We start from the raw sequence: 26,412 nt of genomic DNA, 5'->3' as shown, positions 1-26,412 counted from the left end.
GTAAAAGTCCAGTAGAGGGGCCAACCAGTCGAGGAAGCGACTTGGGAGACCGAGGAAAACATGCGGAGCAGATATCCAGACTTCTTCAGCACTTCAGGTATAATTCTAAACCCGTTCGAGGACGAACGTTTGTTTAAGAGGTGGAGAATGTAATGACCCAACCGGTCATTTTAACTTTTAGAACCCCGTTCCCTAAAATAAAACTTCCTGTAGGTGCTTGTAATGATTTATGACTTGCGGGGATGGTTGGTTCGGGATTTGGAAGTGTTTGGCGTGAAACCGAAACATTTGGTTCCTTAAGTTGGCCTTAATGTATTAAGTTTGACTTCGGTCAACATTTTGAGAAAATGACCCCGGAATAGAATTTTGATGATTCCAACAGCTCCGTATGGTGATTTTGGACTTAGGAGCGTGATCGAAATTTTATTTGGAAGTCTGTGGTGAAATTAGGCTTGAAGTGGCTAAAATAGGAATTTAAAGTTTGAAAGTTTGACCGGGGAGTTGACTTTTTGATACCGGAGTCGGAATCCAGTTCCGAAAATTTTCATAGCTCCGTTATGTAATTTATGACTTGTGTGTAAAATTTGAGGTCAATCGGAGTTTATTTGATAGGTTCCGACATTGAATGTAGAAGTTGAAAACTCTTAGTTTCATTAAGCTTGAATTGGGGTATGATTCATGGTTTTAGTGTTGTTTGATGTGATTTAGAGGTTCGACTAAGTTCGTATGATGTTTTAGGACTTGTTGGTATATTTGGTTGAGGTCTCGAGGGCCTCGGGTGAGTTTCGGATGGTTAACGGATCAAAAGTTGGACTTAAAAAGCTGCTGCAATTTTCTCTTCTGCTGCATATTCTGGGCTGTGATCGAGCCTCAGATCGAGCCCCAGATATCGAGCCTCAGATCGAGCCCCAGATATCGAGCCTCAGATCGAGGCCTGAGTCGAAGCCAGGGACGAGGCTCAGTATCAAAGCCTCGATCGAAGGCAAGGCTCGAGGGCATGATCGAAGGTAATGCTCGAGGGCTAGGATCGAGACCCATGCTCGATGCCCTGATCGAAGGTCCATCTTGAGGGCCAGGATTGAGACCCAAGATCGAGGGTCACAATCGAAGGTTCAAGCTCGATGCCATGATTGAGGCTATGATCGAAGGCCTAACCTCGACACCCTGATCGAAGCCGAGATCGAAGGCAAGGCTCGAGGGCATGATCGAAGGTATGGCTCGAGGGCTATGATCGAAGGCCCAACCTCGATGCCCTGATCGAGGCCATAATCGAGGTCCAGGCTCGAGCCTATGATCGAAGCCCCGATCGAGGTCCAGTTCGAGGGCCAGTTCCGAAGGTTGCTGGGCAATGTTATAAAAAGAGGGCATTCATCCCATTTGCCATTTTTGACGAACTTGAGCTTGAGCAGAGACGACTTTTGGCAGATTTTCAAGGGAAAAACATTGGGGTAAGTGATTCTAACTCGGATTTGGTCTACATATACAAGTATATCATTGTTTTCACAATCTAATTAGTGTTTTGAGATTGAAATTTGGAAAAATCTAGAAATCTCATAGAAACGAAATTTTGAGAGTTCGGTATCGATTCGGAGTCGGATTTGAGTGAAACTGGTATGGTTGGACTCGTAATTGAATGGGTTATCGAATTTCGTAACTTTCGCCGAATTTCGAGATGTGGGCCCCGCGAGCGAATTTTTAATTAATTTCGGGATCTTTTCTTTAAAATGTAGTATTTTCTTATAGAATTGATTCCTATAATATTTAGTGATTGTATCGAATTATTTTGGCTAGATTCGAGCCAGACGGAATTGGATAATCGTGGAAAAGGCAAAATTGTGGATTAAATTGGAGCAAGACGAGGTAAGTCTCTTGTCTAATCTTGTGAGGGGAAAATTACCTCATAGGTGATTAAGATTAAATAATTGTTGCTAATTGTGGGGGCTACGTACGCACGAGGTGACGAGAGTCCGTGCGTAGCTACTATTAATGCTAAAGTCCGGGTAGTTTAGGACTCAAAGCATGTATTACTTGTGTAAATTATATTCTTTGATTAATTAATATTAATTGATATATATATATATATATATATATATATATATATATATATATATATATATATATATATATATATATGAATATATTGTGAATTGTTTGATAAAGATATTAAAGGATGAAAATCTCATAGGCTTGATTTCTTTTTAAATTAATTAATTGTCAAAAGAAATTGTTCTCCTCCCAAATTTATCATATAATAAACATACTGTCCTTCCGGAGGCACATAAAAAAATGTCCTCATATATATATATATATATATATATATATATATATATATATATATATATATATATATATATATATATATATATATATATATATATATGAATATATTGTGAATTGTTTGATAAAGATATTAAAGGATGAAAATCTCATAGGCTTGATTTCTTTTTAAATTAATTAATTGTCAAAAGAAATTGTTCTCCTCCCAAATTTATCATATAATAAACATACTGTCCTTCCGGAGGCACATAAAAAAATATCCTCCTTTCTTGTGGAGCGGGCGGAACGCCTCTGCAGGATAGATGCATCTATGGATCGCGCCGCACGTCCCTCGGCAGTGTACACGATACTCTGGATCGGGTCGTATGTCCTCGGCAGAAATCGTGCTTAATAATAATAATTATACGATACTTTAATAGTTTATTTCAGATTGAGAAGCTAATTAATAAATTGGAAAAATCCTTGGAATTTAATGAATTATTATTCTTGCTTGTTAAGGAATTAATTGTTACTCTTGTAAATGAGATTTAATTGATAAATTGGAAATTATTTGAGTTGAAGGAATTTAATTAATATATTGAGAATTGCTACATTCGAAGGAATTTAATTATTTTCACTGAGTAAATAAATTATTTGTAAATTCTGTAAATCATGCTGATTTAAATATCTTAATTTTACTTCAATTATTATTGACCTATAGTGAGTGTCAAAGTCGGCCATCTCGTCTCTACCACTTTGAGATTAGGCTTGATACTTACTGGGTACACGTTGTTTATGTACTCATACTACACTTGCTGCACTTTTTGTGCAGGATCTGAGACAGGTACTAGTGGAGGACCTATCATCACATACCCACGTCATCCCGAGGCATAGTGGTGAGCTGCCTTTCTGAGCCGTTCTGCAGCTACCAGTGTCTCTTCTGATATTTTCTATTCTGTCTATTGTATTTCAGATAGTATTTGGAGTTTTGTATAATCTACTAGATGTTCATGCACTTGTGACACCGGGTCTTGGCACACACATTAGTAGAAATTGGTATTTTATTATCTTCTTGGAATAAAAGTTTAACAAATGTATGTTTGACTTATTAGTTGGCTTGCCTAGCTGTAGTGTTGGGCGCCATCACGACCTATAGGCGAATTTGGGTCGTGACAACATGGTATCAGAGCACTAGGTTCACGTAGGTCTCACAAGTTATGAGCAGACCTAATAGAGTCTTGCGGATCGGTACGGAGACGTCTGTACTTATCTTCGAGAGGCTATATGGTGTTAGGAAACTACCTTTCTTCATATTCTATCGTGAAATTGATGTAGTACTAAATATCCTTCTCTTATTCTCTCACAGATGGTGAGAACACGCTCTAATGAGATTCCAGACCAGGGAAGAGCTACTCCCCCAGTTGCTAGAGGCCGAGGGAGGACTCCAGCCCGTGGTAGAGGGAGAGGACATCCCAGGACTATTCCGGTTATGCCGCCAATGGATCCAGCAGAGAATCCCATTATTGAGGAGCAGGGTGAGGTGCCTGTGGCAGAGCCAGCTCCGGTGGACTTCACATCTGCACCAGGATTTCAGGATGTCTTGGGTCGTATGCTGCGATTCATGGATAATATGACTCAGGCCGGTTTATTTCCGGCAGACCCAGCCACATCTCAGGCGGGCGGGGGAGCACAGACCCCTACCGCGCAGGCTCATGGACAAGCAGCTGCTGTATATCAGACTCAGGGTGCACTACCCATGGGTGGAGTCCAGCCAGTAGCAGCAGCTACACCTGAGCCCAGGCCAGCTATAGCCGCAAATCCTCAGAAACTATTGGACAGATGGACTAGGCTACATCCTTCTGTCTTCGGGGGTGAGAGACATGAGGATCCACAAGATTTCATTGATCGTTGCAAGGATAGACTGTACAACATGAGGATATTAGAGTCCCATGGGGTTGATTTCGCTACTTTTCAGCTAGAGGGTAGAGCCCGTAGATGGTAGCAATCTTATGCTCTTGGCAGACCAACAGATTCTCCTCCCATGACTTGGGACAGGTTCACCCGTATCTTCTTGGACAGGTATATTCCACCCTCCCAGAGGGAAGAGTTGCGGTTTCAGTTTGAGCAGCTCCAGCAGGGTCAGATGTCAGTGACCGATTATGAGGCGAGGTTTTCTGAATTATCTTGCCATGCACTAATGATACTCCCTACTGAGGCGGAGAGAGTGCGAAGGTTTGTAGCCGGTTTACATACTGGTATTCTGGCCACTATGGCTCGAGAGGTTGAGATGGGTACTTCTTATGAGTGAGTTGTGGAGATAGCCCAGAGGATTGAGGGTGTACGTCAGTGGAGCCGAGAGCGGATTATGAGAGATAAGCGGTTCAAGTACTCTGGAGAGTTCATAGGTGCTCTGTCCGAGGGCAGAGGTCAGTTTGTGAGGGGATAGTCCAGCAGACCCCCATATCCAGCACCACCACCTCCTCGAGGTGCTCCAGTGCGACCTTATCTCAATGTTATCCCAGAGAGTTCTTACCGCCCACTAGCTATTCAGGGTCCTCCCAGTGGGTATTCAGGTCCCCAGGGTCAGACACTTAGTCAGTAGCCCATCGCACCAAACAGTTGTTACGAGTGTGGGGATCCCAGTCACATGCGGAGGTTTTGCCCCAGGCTTCGGGGTAGACCAGTACAACACGGTCAGCAGCCTATGCTTACCGGACCAGTTGCTCCACCAGTAGTCCGACAACCCAGAGGTGGAGGACAGGTGGGTAGGGGTCATCCTAGAGGTGGAGGTCAGCCAGGCGGAGGCCAGCCAGTTGGCGCTCCAGCTCGATTTTATGCTTTTCCAGCTAGACCAGATGCGGAGGCCTCAGATGCCGTGATTACATGTATTATTTCTGTTTGTGGCAAAGGTGCCTCAGTATTATTTGATCCGGGATCTACGTAATCATATGTGTCATCTCTATTTGCTCCATTCTTGGGCATTTCTCGTGAGTCCTTGAGTACTCCTGTTTATGTGTCCACTCTTGTGGGCGATTCTGTTGTTGTGGACCGGATCTACCGGTCCTGTATTATTACATTCTGTGGTTATGAAACTAGAGCAGATCTCCTATTGCTTGAGATGATCGATTTTGAAATTATTCTGGGTATGGACTGGTTGTCTCCATATCATGTTATTCTAGACTGTCATGCCAAGACTGTTACCTTGGCTATTCCAGCATTGCCTAAGCTGGAGTGGAAGGGTTCGCCTGTTAATTCATTTAATCGAGTTATTTCTTTTATAAAGGCTCAACACATGGTTGAGAAGGGTTGTTTGGCTTATCTAGCCTATGTTCGGGATACTACTGCAGAGACTCCGGCTATTGATTCAGTGTCTGTAGTTCAGGAGTTCCCCGATGTATTCCCGTAAGATCTTCCAGGTATGCCACCTGATCATGTTCTATTGTTGGCTTGCCTAGCAAGTGAAATGTTAGGCACCATCACGGTCCCGAAGGTGGGAGTTTCGTGTCGTGACAATATCGCAAAAGTAAACAATAGTTCGCAAATGCGAACTTAGGTAAAATTCCGTTGGCTTCGCAAATGCGAAGGGGTGGTCGCATTTGTGACAACTGCCACCTTCTATCACTTTCACAAGTGCGACTCTGGTGTTCGCAATTGCGATACCAGAGCACCAGACACCAGATTTTGCCAACTTCAGTCCAAAAGATTCTGGAACATGTCCGAAACTCATCCGGCCACTCGAGGCTCCAAACCAAACATCCACACAAGTCTAAAAATATCATACGAACTCGCTCGCACGATCAAAACACAAAAATAACATCTAAAACTAGGAATTGAGCTGTAAAATGCATGAAATTCAAGGAAATTTTCAAGAACTTCTAGAATTACAACTAAGCATTCGAATCCTATCAAATCAACTATAAACGACACCAAATCTTGCAGAAAAGTTTTAAATACCATAACAGACCTATTCCAAGTCCTAAAATCAAATTTCGATCTCGATAGCTAAAAGTCAACCTACGGTCAAACTTTTCAACTTCTAATTGCCAAATTTAGGCAAATCAACACAAATCAACTTACAGACTTTCAAAATCAATTCCGGGCATATGCCCAAGTCTGAAATCACGATACGATCTGATCCATAAAAATACAGTTCCGGAGTCGTTTTCACAAAAGTCAAAGTTTGGTTAATATTTTCTAATTTAAACTTCTAAGTCAAAAATCAAGGGTCCTAAAGCTATTCAGAATGAAATCAACCAACCCCACAAGTCATAAAATCGTAAACACACAAGTGTGAAGCAATAAAAGAGGTAATGGGCCGTAATTATACAAAACGACCGATCGGGTCGTTACACTTTCGTGTTATTGATTAATCTGAAGTGGTTGAGATATTGAAAATTGAATTTGTTTATAATAGCACCATGATTGAAGTTGAAATTGGTTTCTTACTTTGTTTGATACCTTGGGTTATTATTGTTGCTTGGTGAGTAAGTGTGAAAAGCACGAAGGGTGTTGCCATGCCATATATGCATAGTTTTATCATTGATTGAGTGATTATGAGGATTAAAGCATGAAGGGTGATGCTATGCACATGATTGTTTCATTATCATTTAACATTATCATATATCATCATCATGTGAGGATGAGAGTAAAATCACGAAGGGTGATGCTGTACCATTTTATTTTACTCATATCATCATTTCATGGTGAGGACGAGAGTAAAAAGCACGAATGGTGATGTTGTGTCATTTTTATATCATTGGTTTTACCGATTTACCGGTTGATGATTTATTTGGTTACTTCGTGATTTCATACATGTCGTAGTTGTTATATTTTTTCCCCTTCTTGCATGTCCCCTCCCAGTTTGCATGTTATCATTCTCTATTATTATTGCTGCTTTATATATACTTGTACAAGTTTATTTACATAGGTGTCCTGTCATAGCCTCGTCATTACCTCGTCGAGGTTAGGCTCGAAACTTACGGAGTGCATTGGGTCGGTTGTACTCATACTACACTTCTACACTTCTTGTGCAGATACTGGTATTGATCCCCGCAGTGCGTGAGATGTTTCAGCTTGGATCGTTGCATAAGGAGACTCGACGTAGATATGCTGGCGTCCGCAGACCTTGAAGTCCCCTTCTTTTCCCAACTTTTACTGTTTATTTCTTTCGAACCAGTTGTATTTATTTCATACTTTGCTTGTAAACTTCTAGTTGCTCACATACTCGTGACTCCGGATTTATGGAACTAAATATTATCACGCGACTTATATCAGTACTGTGTTAGACTAGGTTTCTATTTCTCGTTGTATATCATCATTGTGTTTTTAACTGTTAAAATTAGCTATTTAATTATCTCATGCCGGCTTGCCTAGCAAGTGGATGTTAGGCGTCATCACGACCCCGAGGTTCGGATTCCGAGTCGTGACAAGTTATTTTCAAATGATAAAGCTTAGATCTTTAACAAAATCTCAAAAGTCAATTCTGGCCACATAGTCAATCCCCAAGCAAAATCAAATTTCGTTGACCCATAATGTCATGAGTCTAAATATGTGATTAATTTTTAAATTCGAATTGAAATCGGTATTCAAACCCCCAAAATATACTTTCGTAACTTTTAAGTTAAAACTACTCTTTTCCACTTTTGAATCCTTGATTCTAACGCAAAAATTAATGATATGTCATAATCATGAGTTTGAGTGATAATCACTCACCCCCATCGTCATAGATGAAAATCGCTTCAAAATCGGTTCAATTCTAGCTTCTTAGCTCCCAAAATGATACAATAAACTCCAAGTCTCCTCCAAACCATCCGGACAAGTCCAAATACCCTATATAGACTTGTCTAAAGGCTGAAAACACACAAAAAATGCTGCAACTAAAAGTCAATATTCAAGTCAAACTTATGAACTTTAAATTTTAATTATCATGCAATAGTATTGAAGTGCACGGAGCCCTTCGGGTCCTAACTCAATTTTATGTACAGGTCCAAAATCATTATAAGAACTTATTGGAACCTTCAAACGATGAACCCAAGCTCATTTACTCAAAATATTGACTTTTATCAACTCTTTTTACTTAAAACTTCTAGTTAGGAACTAAGTGTTCCAAATTACTCTTAAACCTCTTGGGACCCGAATCAACTATATGTGCAAGTCCTAAAAGGTCATATGAACGACTCAAATACTTAAGTTATAGAACATGATACTAAAACTCAAAAAGATCGATAGAATCGTTACAAAAGACTAAGTAATCAAGTAATTAAAGAAGAGGAATCTCAGTTCCCTAATTAGCGGATAGGAGGGGATGGCTTTTCTTGGGACAGATAGTATAGGCGTGGATTTAGCGGAAGAGCATGTGTCGCCGCAGAAAATTCACGTTGACTGCTTAATCAAAAAAATTAAATACTAAAAAAATTTAGAGATCACTCTACAATATAATTCCTCATATGTTTTTCTCCGTGAATCACATCTCATTAGTAAAAAGTTATATTTTCATGTAAACATTAGTAATTAATAGAATTTAATTACTTTTATTAAATTCTCAAAAAATAAGTTTATTCTCTTTACGAAATATATGTGAATCCAATCACAATCTATAATCTATAATATAAGAAGAACCAAAGATCTTTCTTGATTAACCCCTGGTCACTCTACAAGAAAGATTCTTATATGTTTGAATTTATTGTGGTAATAATTATGCGGTAGTGTAGGCAGTGGTGATTTGCGATAGAGATGGTTGGAGTTTTGCTGTTTGCAGGTGATGGTAGTTATGCACTGAAAATTGATTGTAATGCTTGTGTGATGGTAAATTGGTAACGGACAAAATATTGATAATTAACATCTTAATAATTTAAGACATTTGATAAGATCTTAAGGAATTTGTCCTGTTTAAATCGAAGAAATAGTTGTATACGAACAAAAAAAAAAAAGAGTAAATATACTTGTTGACTGATTTCTGAACACAAATGAGATCTAAATTATGCATAAATTAAACAATGAACTTAACAAATAGGGAGTAGTAGTTGATTATATAATTCAGCTCTCGTGCCCTCTGGCCCAAGGTTACGTATTTTAAAGTACTTTTTAATATTGTTTACCCTCGTAATCGGATAACAATTAAATTTATAAGTAGTTTTAAGGATACGCGGATTAATTTAATACAAAGCGATAAATTTAGTTACTATTGAATAAATAAAGATAAAATAAATTTGAACCACACGAGTTGAATAGTTTCAGCCTTAGTGAAACAGCCACTATCGAGCCGGACTCGCCATGACCAGTAAACTGTTGAAAAAGAACCAGAGCTAAAGACAGAGTAAATAATAATATATTGCTTTTGAGTGCATGTTACAATGTCTTTCATGAATTACCAGACCCCATTTATATACTAGGGGAGTCCTATTGTAGGTATAACTCTATAAAAGGCAAACAATCTTCTGATTCACTGATTGCCAGTTCCTTATCGATACGTGCCGAGATCCCCTCCGTAATATTCTGCCGGCCACGGATATTTCGGCCTTCTGTTTGCTATGCTGGATTGTCTGACAATGTTCTTCGAAGTCGTTCAAGGCTAGGACTGATTCTGGGACCATGACCTCGATATTCTCGATGGCAGCGCGTCATGCCCCCGGATTCTGGGCCGGTGGGGCTTTGGCTCGATTTCGATCCCTTGCTGCCTTGTCTCGAGCCTCGCTTATTTTGTCAATGGTTAGGATGTACCATGAGCTCGATTTCATCCATATACATATAGTCTCGTCATTTTTCGGAGAGTAAACGACGAGAAACGACACGAGTTTCGGATTCTTACTTCGATACACCATGACAGAAATGACAAAATAACTGAAACGTCTCGTCAGTCAAGTCATAATGGTATTAAATGCATGTCAGCCGCCGGTCGGCCGTCCTTAGATGTGAAACGCCGCTGAACTACTATAAATACCCCCTTCTTTGTTCATTTTAACTTTACATCCTAACCTTCTACCCTCGTACCTTTAAGATTTTAATACTCTTTAGCACTTTTACTCCGGTTATTCGAGGTCCTTTGCAAGAATTTTTACCCATCTTCATCTCAAGCCAAAAAGTCTAATCCTTCAACTCCCTTTTTTTCTTCACCTTTCTCAGATTTTCCTCCATTTTCTAAAGAAATGGCAAAGACGTCCAAAATCGTTCCCTAGAAAGAAGCTCCTTCTACTTCGCGGAAGGGCTATTGAGGTCGAGGAGACCGTTCCGTGTGCGGCCGTCGATGAACCAGTACCTGAACCCCCTTTGAAAATGTTCATCCCCGGGGGATTCTCGGTCAACGTCGATTTCAAGGTTGAAAAGCCTTCCTCCGTACAGGGCCGGTGTGAGGGGGTCTCAAGATACATCTGCACAATTACCGAAGAGGTACATCCTACGGTCCGAAAAGACTGCAACTGGGCCGATAAAGACATAGTGGTCCCCGACCCCGATGAAGCCATTACCACGTTTATCGAGGGATACCTAAGTGTTTAAACTTATTCCTTTACATTGGGCTCGGTGGACACGGTCATTTTAGATTTCTGTAGAAGGTACAATGTGTGCCTAGGCCAGATTCATCCTTCGCTCTGGAGGATTGTGATCCTCCTCCGGTTCTTTGTGAACAAAATCGATCGGTGCTCGTTCACCATCGACCATCATATTCGCTTATATATTCCCCGAATCTTCCGGGGGGGGGCTGATAAAGCTTGTGCGTCGGGCCAGTAAAGCCCCGTTCTAAGGTATTGATGAGGACCGGGATCGGGGCTGGCAAGGTCATTTTTTCCGAGTGAGGACTTCGTACTTGATCTCAGCTGAGTGCAGGACATTCCCCGAGAGGTGGAATACATCACGTAAGTATAACTTACTTTCGAATGTCGATTATATACTTACTTTATTTTTCCTTATCGGTGCTTTGTGGTAGTGCAAACGTCACTCGGGTCCCAAATGTAGTCCCTCGACTCAAGGAGTGGGTCGAGGGTATCGTATCACAGATGCCCTACTTCGAGCGCTCGTGGCACAAACTCTCGAAGGGCCGTTGGGATACCCGTTCCCATGGTAATATTTCTTTCTCGAGTAGGTAGTATTAGGATTCTCCTTTTATCATTAATCCCTTACTCCCTTTACTTCTTTTTGCAGGTATATCCAAGGATGTCGAGCTGAGGCCTTCAGTCAGTGGCGAGGACTTTCTTGCCGAGTCCCCTTCTCCGAGATAGGCCGAAGAGAAGAAGAGGAAAAAGGCTCTGAGTTCCCCGAGCTCGGAGAAAACGAAAACAAGGAGAAGGCTAGTGCGCAAGTCAAAAGAAACCACCAGTGCCCGAGAACCAGCTTCAGATTCGCTCTATCGGCTGAGAGACGAATCCGAAGAAGAATAAGAACCTTTTGTTCTAGTGGCTCGCGAGCCGTCACAGCTCGAAAATCAGGGGGCCTCTAAACCAGAGATCCGTGAGGCCGATCTGCCTCAAGCCAGGGAGGTCGATGAAGAGACCGGGGCCGAGGCTTCCCGGGGATGCAGGTAGTGCCCCGAAGGAGGCACTCGATGTGATAGACATCATCGAGTCACCCTCGTTTACTGAGTCTATGTACAACGAGGCCCCAACGGTGAAAGAGCGCCCCAACGAGGGGGCCCACAGAGCATACGACCTGCTCTGCAGCGTTTTTGATGGCGTGGATTCCACCGCCAAGAAAGACGTCACCGGATTGGGTGACATAGAGGTACCGAGGAAGAGTCTGTCCTCGGGTGCAGGTGGTACTAACTCGATCCCGAAACTGATCAACCGGTTCCCTGCCCCGAGTATGGATCCTGATCGAAAGCGGTCCATTGTCATCACCATTCCGGAGGATGCCTGGGTTCTTTCCGCCCCCGTAGAGGTGGCCAGGTATCTCCGGTGCCTAGTGATCGAAAAAGACCAGGCCAAAATGAACGAGGTGGACGCGCCCTGCCTGTTCAACGAAGCACAACAAGCGCTGAACCGGGTAACTCTAGATAACACTTGGTGATTTCAATTTCTCCTCTTATACTTGAACTAATTCATTGATAATCCTAATATTTTTCTTCATATTTGTAGGCCTCGGTGCGTCACCACGAAACTTTCCTCCGGTATCGGGATGAGCTGAACCAACTCGAAGCCGAAGTTAGAGAGCTTACTGAGAAAAGAGACACATACAAACTTCTCAGCAAGCAGCGTAAAGGAGAGGCTAAGAGCCTTCGAGATAAGCTGGAAGCGGCTCGGAAAGAACACCCCTACCTGGTTGAACAGGTAAAAATCTTTGAAGTTAGTGACGATGAGCTAGACACGATGTCTAATGGTCGGAACCCGCAAGTTCAATAGAAGATTGATCGGATCGACCAACTCCGAGCCGATATGGATGCATTCAAGGTCGAGGCCGAAGAGTGGAGAGGCAGGATGGACAGCTTGTCCTCGGAAAAGGAGACTGCCCGGGCGCAGTTGACCTCGGCGGAGGCCCAGCTTCGAGCGACGATGGAGAAGGGTGAGGCACGGTCCCAAATGATTGAGGAGCTCCAGTTTCAGCTAAGCTCAGTTGTTTCCGATCGAGAGACTCTTGCCAAGGAGCTTAAGGCGGCCAAGTCGGTGGTTGAAGTAACCAAAGCCGATGCCGACTAGATGGTGGCCCAGTATAAAGCCAATGCCGAGGCAGCCCATGACTGCCTGAAAGATATTGTCGAGTACATGAAGTGGCAGTCACGAAGGGAGGCCTTCGAGAAAGTTCATGCTCGGGGTTTTTATTTGTTGGCCGAGGTCGAAAATGCTATGGGGCTCGAGGTCAAGGCCAAGAATTTGGCGTATCCCAAGGACGAAGAAGATTCCGAGGGTTTGGGTGGATCCGGGGGCAGAGAAGACTCTGATGGCTCCGGTGATGAGGCGGGTTCTGGTAGAGACCAAGCCGTTTAAATGTCTTGTAGTTTTTTCCTTGTTTTTGTACTTTTGTACCTTTTTGTCGAGGCCGTTTGGCCTTTGTAAAGATCTTTTTATATATATAAGGCTCTTTTTCCCTTCAACAGTTTTTAAGCTTGTTTCTTTTCACTTTTTTCTTTATGATTGTGAAGAATGCATTAGCACGTAATAATGAGGTCTTGTTCGGAGGTTCAAACAGGCCTTACTCTCGATATTATTTTGTTTAAGACTTGTGGCGGGATTGGTATGACCGAAAGCTTTCTCCAAAGTACTTAGAATGTTTTAGATTACAATTTGCCGATGGTAGCCTTTTGAACTGGTTTAGAAATATTAAAGGCCATGTTTTTTTTTTGGTTACGGGTCTCGGACGTCTCCGAGCCATTTTAAGACGGCCGTAGCCTTTTTAGTTCGGGTGTTTCCCAGTGGCCTTGTTACCCTGAGTCATCCGGGCTTAACCGAGATAACCGTCCCCAAATGGGGGTGGCCGTAGCCTTTAAAGTTCATGCACTGCCAAATAAGCTTTGTGCCCCTGGGCTTTATTATCCCGGGCTATCCGAACCTGCCTTGGGCGGCAGTCCCCGAATGAGGTGGCCATTGGGCTCGATGTGTTTAGGAGATCAAATGTAAGAAAGAAAAATTTTCAAGGGGAAAAATATTTATCCGCAAGGTAGAAACTTCCTTTCAATTTTGTGTGTAATATACAAAGTTACACATGTGTTCAAGCTTTGTGTCCGGTCTCGGGCAGTCTATGTGTGAACGGTTCAGTCAACCATTTGGCCCTTACAGTAAATCTTAACGATTGAGCCTGGACTATCCGAGGGTGATGCCCCCAGTGTTCGAGGTCGATCATAGAGAAGCCTCGGATACTATTGAAAACCGGTCTTCGATCCTAAGTTAGCACGATCTATTATTGCCTCATTAAAAACCTTGACGGAAAACCCATTTGGGACAAAACTGGTTCAAGGAAAAAAGAGTGCAACGCGTGCTTTTAGGCCTAAAAAATTGTGTCATTCTTTGACGCATTACTTGCAAGTGTTTGTCCAAAATGCAAATAAATAAAAGAAGTAAACGGGGTCGTACCTTAGTAGTAGTATCGTTTCAAGTGAGTTATATTCCAGTTGTTTGGTAGTCGCTCACCGTTTATTGCTCCGAGTTTGTATGACCCTTTTTCGGTGATCTCGATAATTTGATACAGACCTTCCTAGTTCGGCCCCAGCTTCCCTTTGTTCAGCTCCCGGGTGTTTAATGTGACCTTTCTCAATACTAAGTCCCTGACATTGAAGCGTCGAAGGTTGGCTCTTCGATTGTAATACCTCTCGATTCGTTGTTTTTGGCCGGCCAACCGGACAAGGGCAGATTCGTGCCTTTCATCTAACAGTTCCAGGCTTGTATTCATGGTCTCGTTGTTTGATTCTTCGGTTGCATATCGGAACCTGAGACTCGGTTCTCCGACTTCGACCGGTATTAGAGCTTTGGCGCCGTAAACCAATGAGAATGAGGTGGCCCCGGTGTTGGACTTCAAGGTAGTACGATATGCCCATAGGACTTCGGGCAAGATTTCTTTCCATTTTCCTTTGGCGTCGGCCAATCTCTTTCTGAGGTTCTAGAGTACAAGTAACCAAAGCTTCGCGATCTTATCCTCAAGCTCGCAAACGTATTGAGAAAATTCCCACCTGCTAGAAGCACACATATCAACAATCCAATAAAGTTCAAAATGAGTCCCAACTTGATCTGAAACACACATGAGGCTCCGAGGACCCCATCCAAACATACCAACATGTCCTAAAATATGATATGAACTTAGTCAAAGCATCAAATCACATCAAACAATATCAAAATTACAAACTGCACCCCAATTCAAGCCTAACGAACTAATGAACTTCCAACTTCTAAAACTAATGCCGAATCATATCAAACCAACTCTAATTGACCTCAAATTTTGCACACAAGTCATAAATAACAAAATGGACCTACTCCAACTCTCGAGACCAAAATCTGAGCCCGATATCAACAAAGTCAACTCTCGAAAAAATTTCCAACTTTTCAAACCTTCAATTTTCCAACTTTCGCCAATTCAAGCCAAAACCACCTAAGGACCTCCAAATCCAAATCTGGACATACGCCTAAGTCCAAAATCACCATACGAAGCTATCGGGGCCATCAAAACTCCATTTCGAAGTTATTTACATAAAATTCAACATCCAATCAATGCTTTCAACTTAAACTTCCAACCTTGGAACTAAGTGTCCCAATTCACTCTGACATATCCCCAAAATCAAACCAACCACACCGACAAGTCACGTGATCACAAATGCATATAGAATAAGTAATAACAGAGGAACGGGGCTACAATACACAAGACGACTGGCTGGGTCGTCACAATATCCCCCATAATTATCCGTTCAACCAATTTTAAAATGATACAATGTTCATATGGCTCAAAAACATCTTAAATCCAAAAAATAATTCGATAGTTATATTAACTGGGCTGAGCTCCTACCTGTCATGCTTTGGTTCCTATGGAATACTAGAAATAGCAAAATATTCCAAAATAACACTTCTCATCCACACATAAGAAACCCAGTTAATAGAACCTAGAATACTTATTCATGACCAATAAGGGGCATAATAATCCTACCAAGGTGACTATCTACATGAAGTGGGAACCCCTGGCTACCACCCCCTATAAGCTTAATATTGATGGATCCTATTTAGGAAATCCGGGAAAAGGTAGTATTGGGGTTATCTTTAGAGATAGAAATAAAACATGGATCCTGGGATTCAATATGGGGATACAACATGCTATTAACATCTACATATAAGCACTAGCTTTTATTTCATGGAGTAAAGCTTGCTTTGGAAAAAGGCTTCCTGCCTTTAACTATCAAAACTAATTGCCAAGAGTTAATCAATATGTTAACTATAGAAAATTATATATATCAAAACTTGATTGATGATTGCAGGTCCCTATTATCTTATACGGTCAATCCAACCTTTAAGCACATGTATAGAGCATCTAATGGAGTGGCGGACTAGTCAGAAAAAATTGTATGTAGCTTGGATATTTTTTGAAAGCTTTTGGTGTACCCTAATACCCTGCCCTTATCTTTTCTTCTTTTGTTAGAGATAGTATGGGTACTATGTTACCTAGACTTGTATCCCGATGTAATGAATCTTAAAGTAGTTTACTTTGAATAAAAGTATTTTATTACCAAAAAAATTGAAAGATTTTGGTAGGAGTGAATTATATTAGAAAGCTTTGATAAAGTGAAACTTGAAGAAAATAAGCCTTGTATGGGGTAAAATTGATGAATGACAGGTTGAATGTCGTCGATTTGACACGTGACTGTAAAGACAAATAAGATATGAGTGACTGGTACTGAGTGACTTTCGAAGACGCTAGAACTGGGGACAAAAGTTTGAAAAGAATATATCTGTTGGAAAAGGCAATATCCAATGAGCAATCGTTATAAAGAATCTTTGCATTTTACTCAACCATTAAACAACCATCAAGATGGGTTTTATTCTTATTGAAGAAGAGCTTACTTTGGGGATCTTGTCTTCCTGAATTGATCTATAAATAGGAGAATTTGTATTCATTGCAAGACAAGAAAATCTGTATGCAAAAAGGCTAAACTTGCTCGTATTCTATTAACAATATTTTTTCTTTCTGTTCTACATACTGTTCTTAGTATTGCTTCCGGAGAAGCAAATCTCACAGCTAGGCTTGTAGTTTTTTCAAGTTTTTTTAATTAATTTATTTCTATTCTTAAGTATTTTATATTCTTGGATTAAATTAATCAAAGTGTCTCTAAACCACGTTACAAATTTAACTATATTATTTTATGGATAAACAGTTTGGCACCCAATGTGGGGCATAGGTAACTGTGGTATTACTTTGATCCATTCATATGTTAGTAACAACTTTTTGACGCTTTTTCATCAGTAAAGTAAAAATGGATATGGCAACGAATGATGTGAACAACTCCTTCAATGTTGGAACAAACAATGAGTGTGAGCATATGTTCCAGTGTGATGATTCTACCAGTGAAACTCGTAACGATAGAGATAAGGCAACTCTGGTTCCAAAGAATGAAATCCTCGGCATGTGAGAAGTCGAACTCCTGATGATATGGACGATGAACCTGTTGTTGAAACGGTGAATGTTTTGAGAGCACAGCAAAGGGAAATCATGAACCATCTCTCAAGACAAGACCGAATAATGACGGAGCTCTAGCAAGTACTTTCGGTTGCCTCCAATAATTCCAATGGAGGAGTTCGAGCCCCTCCCAGCGTGCCTACAAATCAAACAATGCAAAGAACCGGTAATATCGCTTTCAAGAGAGGAGTTTGGATTCAATAATAATCAAGCAGGTAGTGTAGGTGGTGGATCCGAGAACGACAATAACATAAATGATCCCTTAAAAACCAATCTCATGAGATTCATGAGGGAAATGAATGATTGGATGTATCAAAATTTAAAGAATTCCACTCTCTAATGGATTAGATCTCAGGAGAACCACCATTATTAAAGGAGTCGGATTCAAAGAAGTATATGCAGTTGCCGTTCAAACCGATATTTTAAAGTATGATGGAACTTTGGATCCACAAGAGCATATCAAAACTTACACTATGGCTGTAAAGGGAAATGATTTGCATGAGATCGAATCTGTTCTGCTGAAGAAATTCGAAGAAACACTAACAAAGGTTGATTTAACATGGTACTCTCTCTTTACCTGAGCATTCGATTAACTCTTTTGAAATGCTTGCAGATTTCTTTATTAATGCTTATGTTGGGGTGAGGATAGTCCAATCTAGGAAAGCAGATATATTCTGAATCGCTAAAAGAGAATCTAAATTGTTGCGGGAGTTCACAATTTGGTTTCAAAATGAGAGGATGTTGTTGCCAGCAGTGTCGGATGATTGGGCAGTTGAAGCATTCACCAAAGGTCTCAGTCCTTTAAGCTCCAATGCCTCTATGAAATTTAGGGAAAGCTTATTCGAGTTTCAGGCAACTGCATGGGAAAATATCCATAATCGTTATGAATCAAAAATCAGAATTGAAGATGATCAACTGAGTTCTTTGGTGTCATCCAAAGGACACAATCGCGATCGAAATCAGGAGAAGTTTAGAAGTGATTTAGATGCATATCAGAGGTCCTCTAGGAGTCGTTTCCAGTCTTATGAAAGAGCTGATGAGTGTGAAACTAAAGGTTTGCAATCATCGAAAGGCTTGTATCAAATAGAAGGACGGATTGTGGTCGGAATAGCAGGGTTTTGTAGGAGAAAGAACCATCGAGGTCTCGGGATTAGGCATATCACCCGGTTATCATATTACAACTTCAATATTAGTTTTGTAAAATTGGTTTCAGCTAAGAGAAAGATCAAGGAGGCAAGATTTCCGAAACCAATTCGGTCAAATCTTAGTCTGTGGTGTGAATTCCGCAAAATGCATGGCCACAGGACTGGGGACTGCCGGCACTTCGTGAAGAGGTTGCAACATAGTTGAAGAATGACCGTCTTAGAGAATGTTTTATTCATCTGGCCAAGAATAATTATGGGAGGAATCGAGATTCAACGAAACCAGCAAAATCGGCCGCAAGGTCACCCTATTTAATAATAAACATGATTTTTGGTGGAGTTGAAGTATATGGGGTGACATTTTTGGCAGAAAAGAAGACAAAGATATCGGTAACTCATTGCAAGAGAGTCCAAGAAGAATCAGAAGATGATGAAATCATCTTCATGAAAGAAGACGATGACAGCCTTATGTTGCCGCACTATGATGCTCTCGTAATATCACTTAATGTTTTAAACTTTAAAAGTAAATGTGTGTTGGTTGATCTAGGTAGTTCAGCTAATATCATCTAATTGAGGGTTTTGGAACCAACAAATTTAACCCAAAGTATAGTTCCAGCAACAACGCTTCTTGTCGAGTTCAACCTAACGAGTGTAACAACTCGAGAGGAGATCTTACTGCCAACACATTTCGAGGTGGTGGATGAAGATATGGGTTATAATGTGATCCTTAGTAGGCCATGGATTCATGAAATAAAGGTTGTGCCATCGACTTATCATCAATTTCTGAAGTTCCCTATGACAGATGGGATCAAGAAGATTAGAGGTGATCAACCTGCTGCGAGAGAAATAAACATTGTCACCTTATCCAGTAGTAAGGCGGGAGGAATGAGCAAATAGAAACTATAAAAACTAATGTCTATTGCCCTTCCATATCCGGTCAAAGGTATTGGAGATGAGGAGACAACAAATTATTATCAGGTGCCTAGATCCTTTCAGCTACAAAAAGAATCAAATGCTACAAAGTCGACCACAGAGGAACTGGAACAAATTGCTTTGTTAATAGAGTTCCCATATAAAAACGTTTACCGGGGAATGGGGTTGAGTCCTGAACTCGTGCTTAAACTTATTGAGTTCTTAAAAGCTAACTTCGATTGATTCGCATGGTCTCATTATGATATGACATGGATTCCACTAGATATGGTTGTCCACAAGTTAAGTTTGGACCCTAATTTCCCGTCGGTGAAGCAAAAGAATGGCCAATAGTAGAAGTCAGGAATGGGTTTGTTAAAGAGGAGGTAACTTGGTTGATAAATATAGGTTTAATTCGTGAAGTAAATTATCCTAATTGGTTAGCTAACATAGAGATTCTTCCTAAAAAGAATAATAAGTTTAGAATGTGTATAGATTATAAAGATCTAAATAAGGCATGCCCTAAAGATTCTTTCCCGTTGTCAAACATTGACCAAATGACTTAGGAGAGTTGAAGTTTTTTCTTGGTATGGAATTTAGTTGGCCAAGCAAAGGCATTTTGGTTAATCAGAGAAAGTATGCCTTGGAGATCGTATCTGAGTTGGGGCTGGGAGATGCCAAACCATCTTGGACACCTATTGAGATGAATGTGAAGTTGACTATACCAAAGTATGTTAGGCTAACAGGAGATGAAGATGATCACATACTTGAAGAAAAGGGACAGAACCAATGATTGATAGCCAAGTTGTTATACTTGACCTTAACAAGGCTAGACATAGCTTATACAGTTCAAACACTTAGTCAGTTTCTACAGCAACCTAAAAGGTCTCATTGGGTGCAGCTATGAGGGTAGCAAGATACATAAAAAGAGAACCAGTGCTGCGAGTTATGTTTAGCAGTGAAAGGTCTGACATAATTTCTGTGTTTTGTGATGCTGACTGGGCATCATGCCCTAACACAAGAAGACCAGTTTTTGGGTTCTTAATTAAGTATGGTGAATCATTAGTCTCTTGCAAATGCAAGAAGCAAAGCTCAGTCTCAAAAAGCTCAGCAGAAGCTGAGTATAGGAGCATGGCAAGTGTTGTCTCTGAAGTTGTTTGGTTGATTGGCTTATTGAAAGATTTGGGAGAATATGTGAATTGACGAGTTTCCTTGATGCGTAGTCCGGGTATAATTAAATTAGGATGCACTCGAAAGATCAAGAAAAAACCTCATTCATCACAAATTTTAGCACTTATTGCGATAATGTGATGCTGTTTGGGCTTAAGAATGCCTAAGCTACTTATCATAGGCTCGTCAATAAAAATTTTGAACGTCAAACTGGTAAGACTATGGAAATTTATAGTAATGACATGTTGGTTAAGTATCTTAGTGTAGGAATCCATGACTCATCTACAAGAGACATTTGATATTTTAAAAAAATACGAACATGAAGCCTAACCCTGAAAAATGTGCTTTTGGAATTGGGTTTGGGAAGTTTCTTGGCTTCTTAGTTTCTAAAAGAGGAATAAGTGAATCAAGACAATATTAAGGACACAGAATATATCCCTGGCAAACTAACAAGTGTAAAAGAGGTGCAAAGGTTGCCTGGCAGGTTGGCGGTCCTTAGAAGATTCATATCGAGGTCGTCAGAAAAATATAATTATTTCTTTTCAGTTTTGGAAAAGAAGAATGATTTTTCGTGGACTCCGAAATGCCAACAAGTGTTAAGAGACCTAAAAATGTACTTGTCCAGTCCTATGGTAATGTGTAAATTAAATGAGGGTAAATAATTATTAATTTACTTAGCGGTCTCGGAAGTTGCGGTGAGTGCATTCTTGGTCTGGGAGGAAGGAGGTACGTAATTTATTTTTTATTATATTAGTAAAATACTACCGGGAGCTGAGATACATTATCCACACAGGGAAAAGTTGGTTCTAACTATTGTAGTTTCCCCTTGAAAGCTTAGACCATACTTTCAATGTCACCCAATAGTTGTTATGATGACTTTTCCATTGAGGAATGTCCTTCACAAGCCTGAACTATCGAGTCGATTGGCTAAACTGAAAATTGCAATTAGTGAATCTGATATAGAATATAAAACTCAGACTGCTATTAAGTCACAAGTCTTAGCCAACTTTGTGACTGGTTTTAGTCCGGGAATGATGCATTTGGCTGCTAAAAAAATAGTTATGGTATCGGGAACCGCCTCCAGTGTATGAACCTTGTTTACGGATGGAGCTTCCAACGTAAAAGGGTCTAGTCTTGGGATAGTATTAATAACTCCTTCGGGGAGACCCTGAGACATGCCATTAGAACTGTTCCTTTAACTAACAATGAAGGCGAGTATGAGGCTTTGCTTGCAAAACTTGAATTAGCCCGGTGACTAGGATATGAGGTGATTGAAGTAAAATGCAACTCCCAATTGGTAGTGAATCATATATATGGATTCTTTGACACCAAAAAAGAGTGCATGCAATAGTACTTGAATAAAGTTCAAATTTACTTTCCAGGTTCAGGGAGTGGTCGGTAATTCACATCCCAAGTCAAGAGAATGTAGAGGCAAACGCGTTGGCCAATATAGGGTCTTCCATAAAAATAAAAGGAGCTGATTCCGATGCAGTTGTTCAGTTATTGCATCCAGTCCATGACGTGGATGGTTATTGTGAAGTAAACTCAACCAACCTAATTTGGTATTGGAGAAATGAGTTTATAGAATATTTAAAGCATGAGAAATTGCCTGAAGATTCTGAAGCCTCTCGGTTACTACGAACTAAAGCTGCTCCTTATTGTCTTTTTGATGGTCAATTATACCCAAGATCTTTTCAAGAACCGTTGGCTCGATGTTTAGGGACATCAGAGGTTAATTATGTGATAAGAGAAGTTCACGAAGGGGTTTGTGGAGATCACTCTGGTGCAGACTCATTGGTTCTTAAATTGATAAGGACTTATTACTATTGACCCCGAATTGAACAACACGCGAAGGAATTTGTAAACAAATGTGATAAGTGTCAGTGTCACGTGCAATTAGTGCATTAGCCACTAGAGCTTCTATATTCGGTGGTGTCACCATGGCCATTCATTAAATGGGGGATGGATATAATTAGTCATATGCCTCAAGGGTCCCGGGAAGGTAAAATATCTTATAGGTTTTACCGATTATTTCACTAAATGGGTTGAAGCATGTGCTTTCAAAAAGACTGGAGAGAGAGAAGTGGTTGATTTCATTTGGGATCATATCATTTGCTGGTTTGGAGTACCAAAGGAATTTTTTTGTGGGAATGTGCCACAATTTATAGGTGCCAAAGTCACAAATTTTCTGGAAGGATTGCAGATCAAGGTGATAATTCAAAAAACCTATAAGATATTTTACCTTATCAAAAAACCTGGAAGATATTTTGCTAACGGTCAAGCGTAGTCAACAAACAAGGTGATAATTCAAAAAACCTCAAAAATAAATTAGAGGATGCTAAAGGCAGTTGCAAGAAGAGTTGTCGGGAGTGATATGGGCATATCGAACAATGGAAAAGTCAAGCACATGTGAAATGCCTTTTTCCCTCGTGTATGGTGCAGAAGATTTGATTTCGATGGAGATTAGGGAACCGACCATAAGGTATTCCTGGGCAAACAAGGAGGAGAATAAGAAGCAATGCATATTAGCTGGATTTGCTTGAAGAGCACCCGAATTTAGCATATATGAGGATGGTGATACAAAAGCAAATGATAGAAATATACTATAATCGCAGGGCAAATGTTCGATATTTTAAAGTTGGGGATTTGGTTTTGCGGAAAGTAATTCAAAGTACCCGATAAGTCAATGTTGGAAAGCTAGGACCAACATGGGAAGGTCCTTACTGGATTTTATCTATAACCGGTAATGGTTCGCATCAGTTGGAAAAACTAGATAGAATAAAATTACCATGCAATTAGAACATGACTCACCTCAAAAGGTATTACTATTGAAGATCTTCGATGATAATGAAAGTATGTGTTGCACTCTCTTTCCCTTCGTCCAATTTTTTCCAATTGGATTTTTATGGCAAGATTTGTAATGAGACAACAACGTAAAGCATACTACGAAGAAGAATCATCGATAACAACAAGAACTCCAGTGTTTGAATTCTCATACTTTGCATCTGAATACTAGGGGGAACTATTCTATATCAGAGCGCTAAAAGTGTCATTAAGACCGGGGATTGTTAGAACCGAAAAATATATCTTGTCAGGACCGGAGACTGCATGGTCATCCCCGTAGAAATAAGTAGTATAAGTTAGCTACATGTATTGGCAGCTTTATTTACTTTGGCGAATTTTTGCTTATGTAAATGTACTTTTACAAATGAAAGGAATAAATTAAAGTCATTTTATTTTTATCTTATTTCTTGTCTAAATGATGCGATATGATATTTTTCATTTGAAAGTTAGTTAAACTTCAAATGCTGGTGTCAGAGTGAATAGGAGACATCCCCTTCAAGAATACCGTAAACATAAGGGAACTCTCTTATTAAACCCTCATAGTTAAAGGGTAGAAGCCGAAAGTATGAATTCTCGGTATTAAAGTTATCGAATGTAAAGTATTCCCGAACTTTTTCACTGGAAAGATGTCTTTACATAATTGCTAAGTAAAAGATGTTTTTCATTTCTCAAAATGCCGAACTCAACAAAAATTATATTAGTTGGTTTTATCAGCAGAGTCTGAAGGATGAGAAGTCTTTACTGCATCTTTTGAAGATGAAGGTTGTTCTGTATCCGGTTCAGTACCTTCATCCTTATCTTTATCCTTTCCCTCTATTTCCTCCTCGATTTTTTAACAATTAGAACAAGTGCTCGATGAGCTTGAAGCTATGGGCCATGCAGGAATGTTCTCGTAGGCGGCTGTCTCTAAACTGAGAGCTTCAACAATGCAGTCGTCTATGTTAGGAATACCTTTTTTGACATCCTCCAAAGTCTCCATCCTCATGTGATAAATTGAATAAGTTTTTTCAAGAAGGAATGTATCTTCTTGATCCTAGAGTTTTGCTTTCTATGAACACTCATCTCCATCTCACGGAGCTTATTTAGGAGTCTTCTCGGTAATATCTGAACCTAAGTCATTTCAAGAAGCTTGTACTAGTGATATTAGGTGGATTGAGGTAATAAAGGAAGAAACAGAGGCATTGCAGTAAAACAAGACATGGGAGTTGGTGTGTTTGCATTAGGTGTAGATGGGTATACAAGATCAAGCTTAAGGCTAATGGGGAGATAGAGAGGTTTAAGGCCAGACTAGTAGTCAAAGGCTATAGTCAAAAGGAAGGCCTTAACTACAATGAGACATTCCCACTTATGGTCAAGATTGTTACTGTCTGGACAGTCTTATCCTTAGAAGCTATGAAGAATTGGCACATCCATCAGATGGATATTTACAATGCATTTTTGCAAGTGACCTACATGATGAGGTTTACATGGAGCTGTCACGGGGATTTTCAAGTCAGGGGGAGACAACTAGTAAAATCTAAGCTAGTTTGCAGACTTGTTAAATTCTTGTATGGAGTAAAGAAAACAAGAAGACAATGGAATTTAAAGTTGATTGAAGATTTGTTACAGTCAGGATTTAAGCAGAGTGGTCTTGATCATTCTTTGTTCATAAAAAAGAAAAAGGGTGATGTAGTAGTGATTCTGGTTTATGTAGATGATATGATAATTGCTGGGAACAACCAACAGTTGATAAAGGAAACAAAAGACTCCTTCCACAAGGCTTTTAAGATTAAAGACTTAGGAGAGTTGAAGTTTTTTCTTGGTATGGAATTTAGTTGGCCAAGCAAAGGCATTTTGGTTAATCAGAGAAAGTATGCCTTGGAGATCGTATTTGAGTTGGGGTTGGGAGATGCCAAACCATCTTGGACATCTATTGAGATGAATGTGAAGTTGACTATACCAAAGTATGTCAGGCTAACAGGAGGTGAAGATGATCACATACTTGAAGAAAAGGGACAGAACCAAAGATTGATAGCCAAATTGTTATACTTGACCTTAACAAGTCTAGACATAGCTTATACAGTTCAAACACTTAGTCAATTTCTACAGCAACCTAAAAGGTTTCATTGGGATGCAGCTATGAGGGTAGCAAGATACATAAAAAGAGAACCAGGGCTGGGACTTATGTTTAGCAGTGAAAGGTCTGACATAATTTTTGTGTTTTGTGATGCTGACTGGGCATCATGCCCTAACACAAGAAGACCAGTTTCTGGGTTCTTAATTAAGTATGGTGAATCATAAGTCTCTTGCAAATTCAAGAAGCAAAGATCAGTCTCAAAAAGCTCAGCAGAAGCTGAGTATAGGAGCATGGCAAGTGTTGTCTCTGAAGTTGTTTGGTTGATTGGCTTATTAAAAGAGTTGGGAGAAGATGTGACATTGCTAGTTGATCTGTATTGCGACAACAAGGAAGCTCTACAAATATCTGCATTGCCAATTGATCTGTATTCTTACCATTTTTATCTTTCACTTACAAACCTTTCTTCTTAGAATTTCCTTAGAGCTTTTTAACTCCCTCTTTCTCAGTAAAACATTTATATTCACATTTTCCATCACTATGTCTTATATTACCTCTTCCCCCGGTTACTCAGGCACTTTCGTCAGTGGCGGCCCATTCAAAAAGAACAAATCTAAGGAAGTCGATGTTGGTCCTCCTACTATTAACACCATAATACCCTCTAAACTAAATAGTGAAACAGATCTCCAGGTTTAACGGGAACCCCCTAACCCTAAAAATGACAGAAACAGACATGTCAGTAGATATCCTTCTTCCATTTGTCCTGTTAGTATCCTTGTTGTGAAGACGATTGTGACTAGAAAAATATTGAAGGTTTAGCCCCTAATAAAGTGGAAAGGGTTACTTTAAAAAAATAAGGATTCATGTGCATTTACACGTGCCCTTTTACTTTAAGAATGGGCCGAGAAATCGATCCCATTAATTTAGAATTTTGCCACAACTACCAAGTCTACTTGGCTCAGCTAA

This window comes from Nicotiana tomentosiformis, chromosome 7 (genome assembly GCF_000390325.3).
Source record: "Nicotiana tomentosiformis chromosome 7, ASM39032v3, whole genome shotgun sequence".
NCBI lineage: Eukaryota > Viridiplantae > Streptophyta > Magnoliopsida > Solanales > Solanaceae > Nicotiana > Nicotiana tomentosiformis.
This window is presented reverse-complemented; position numbering follows the sequence as displayed.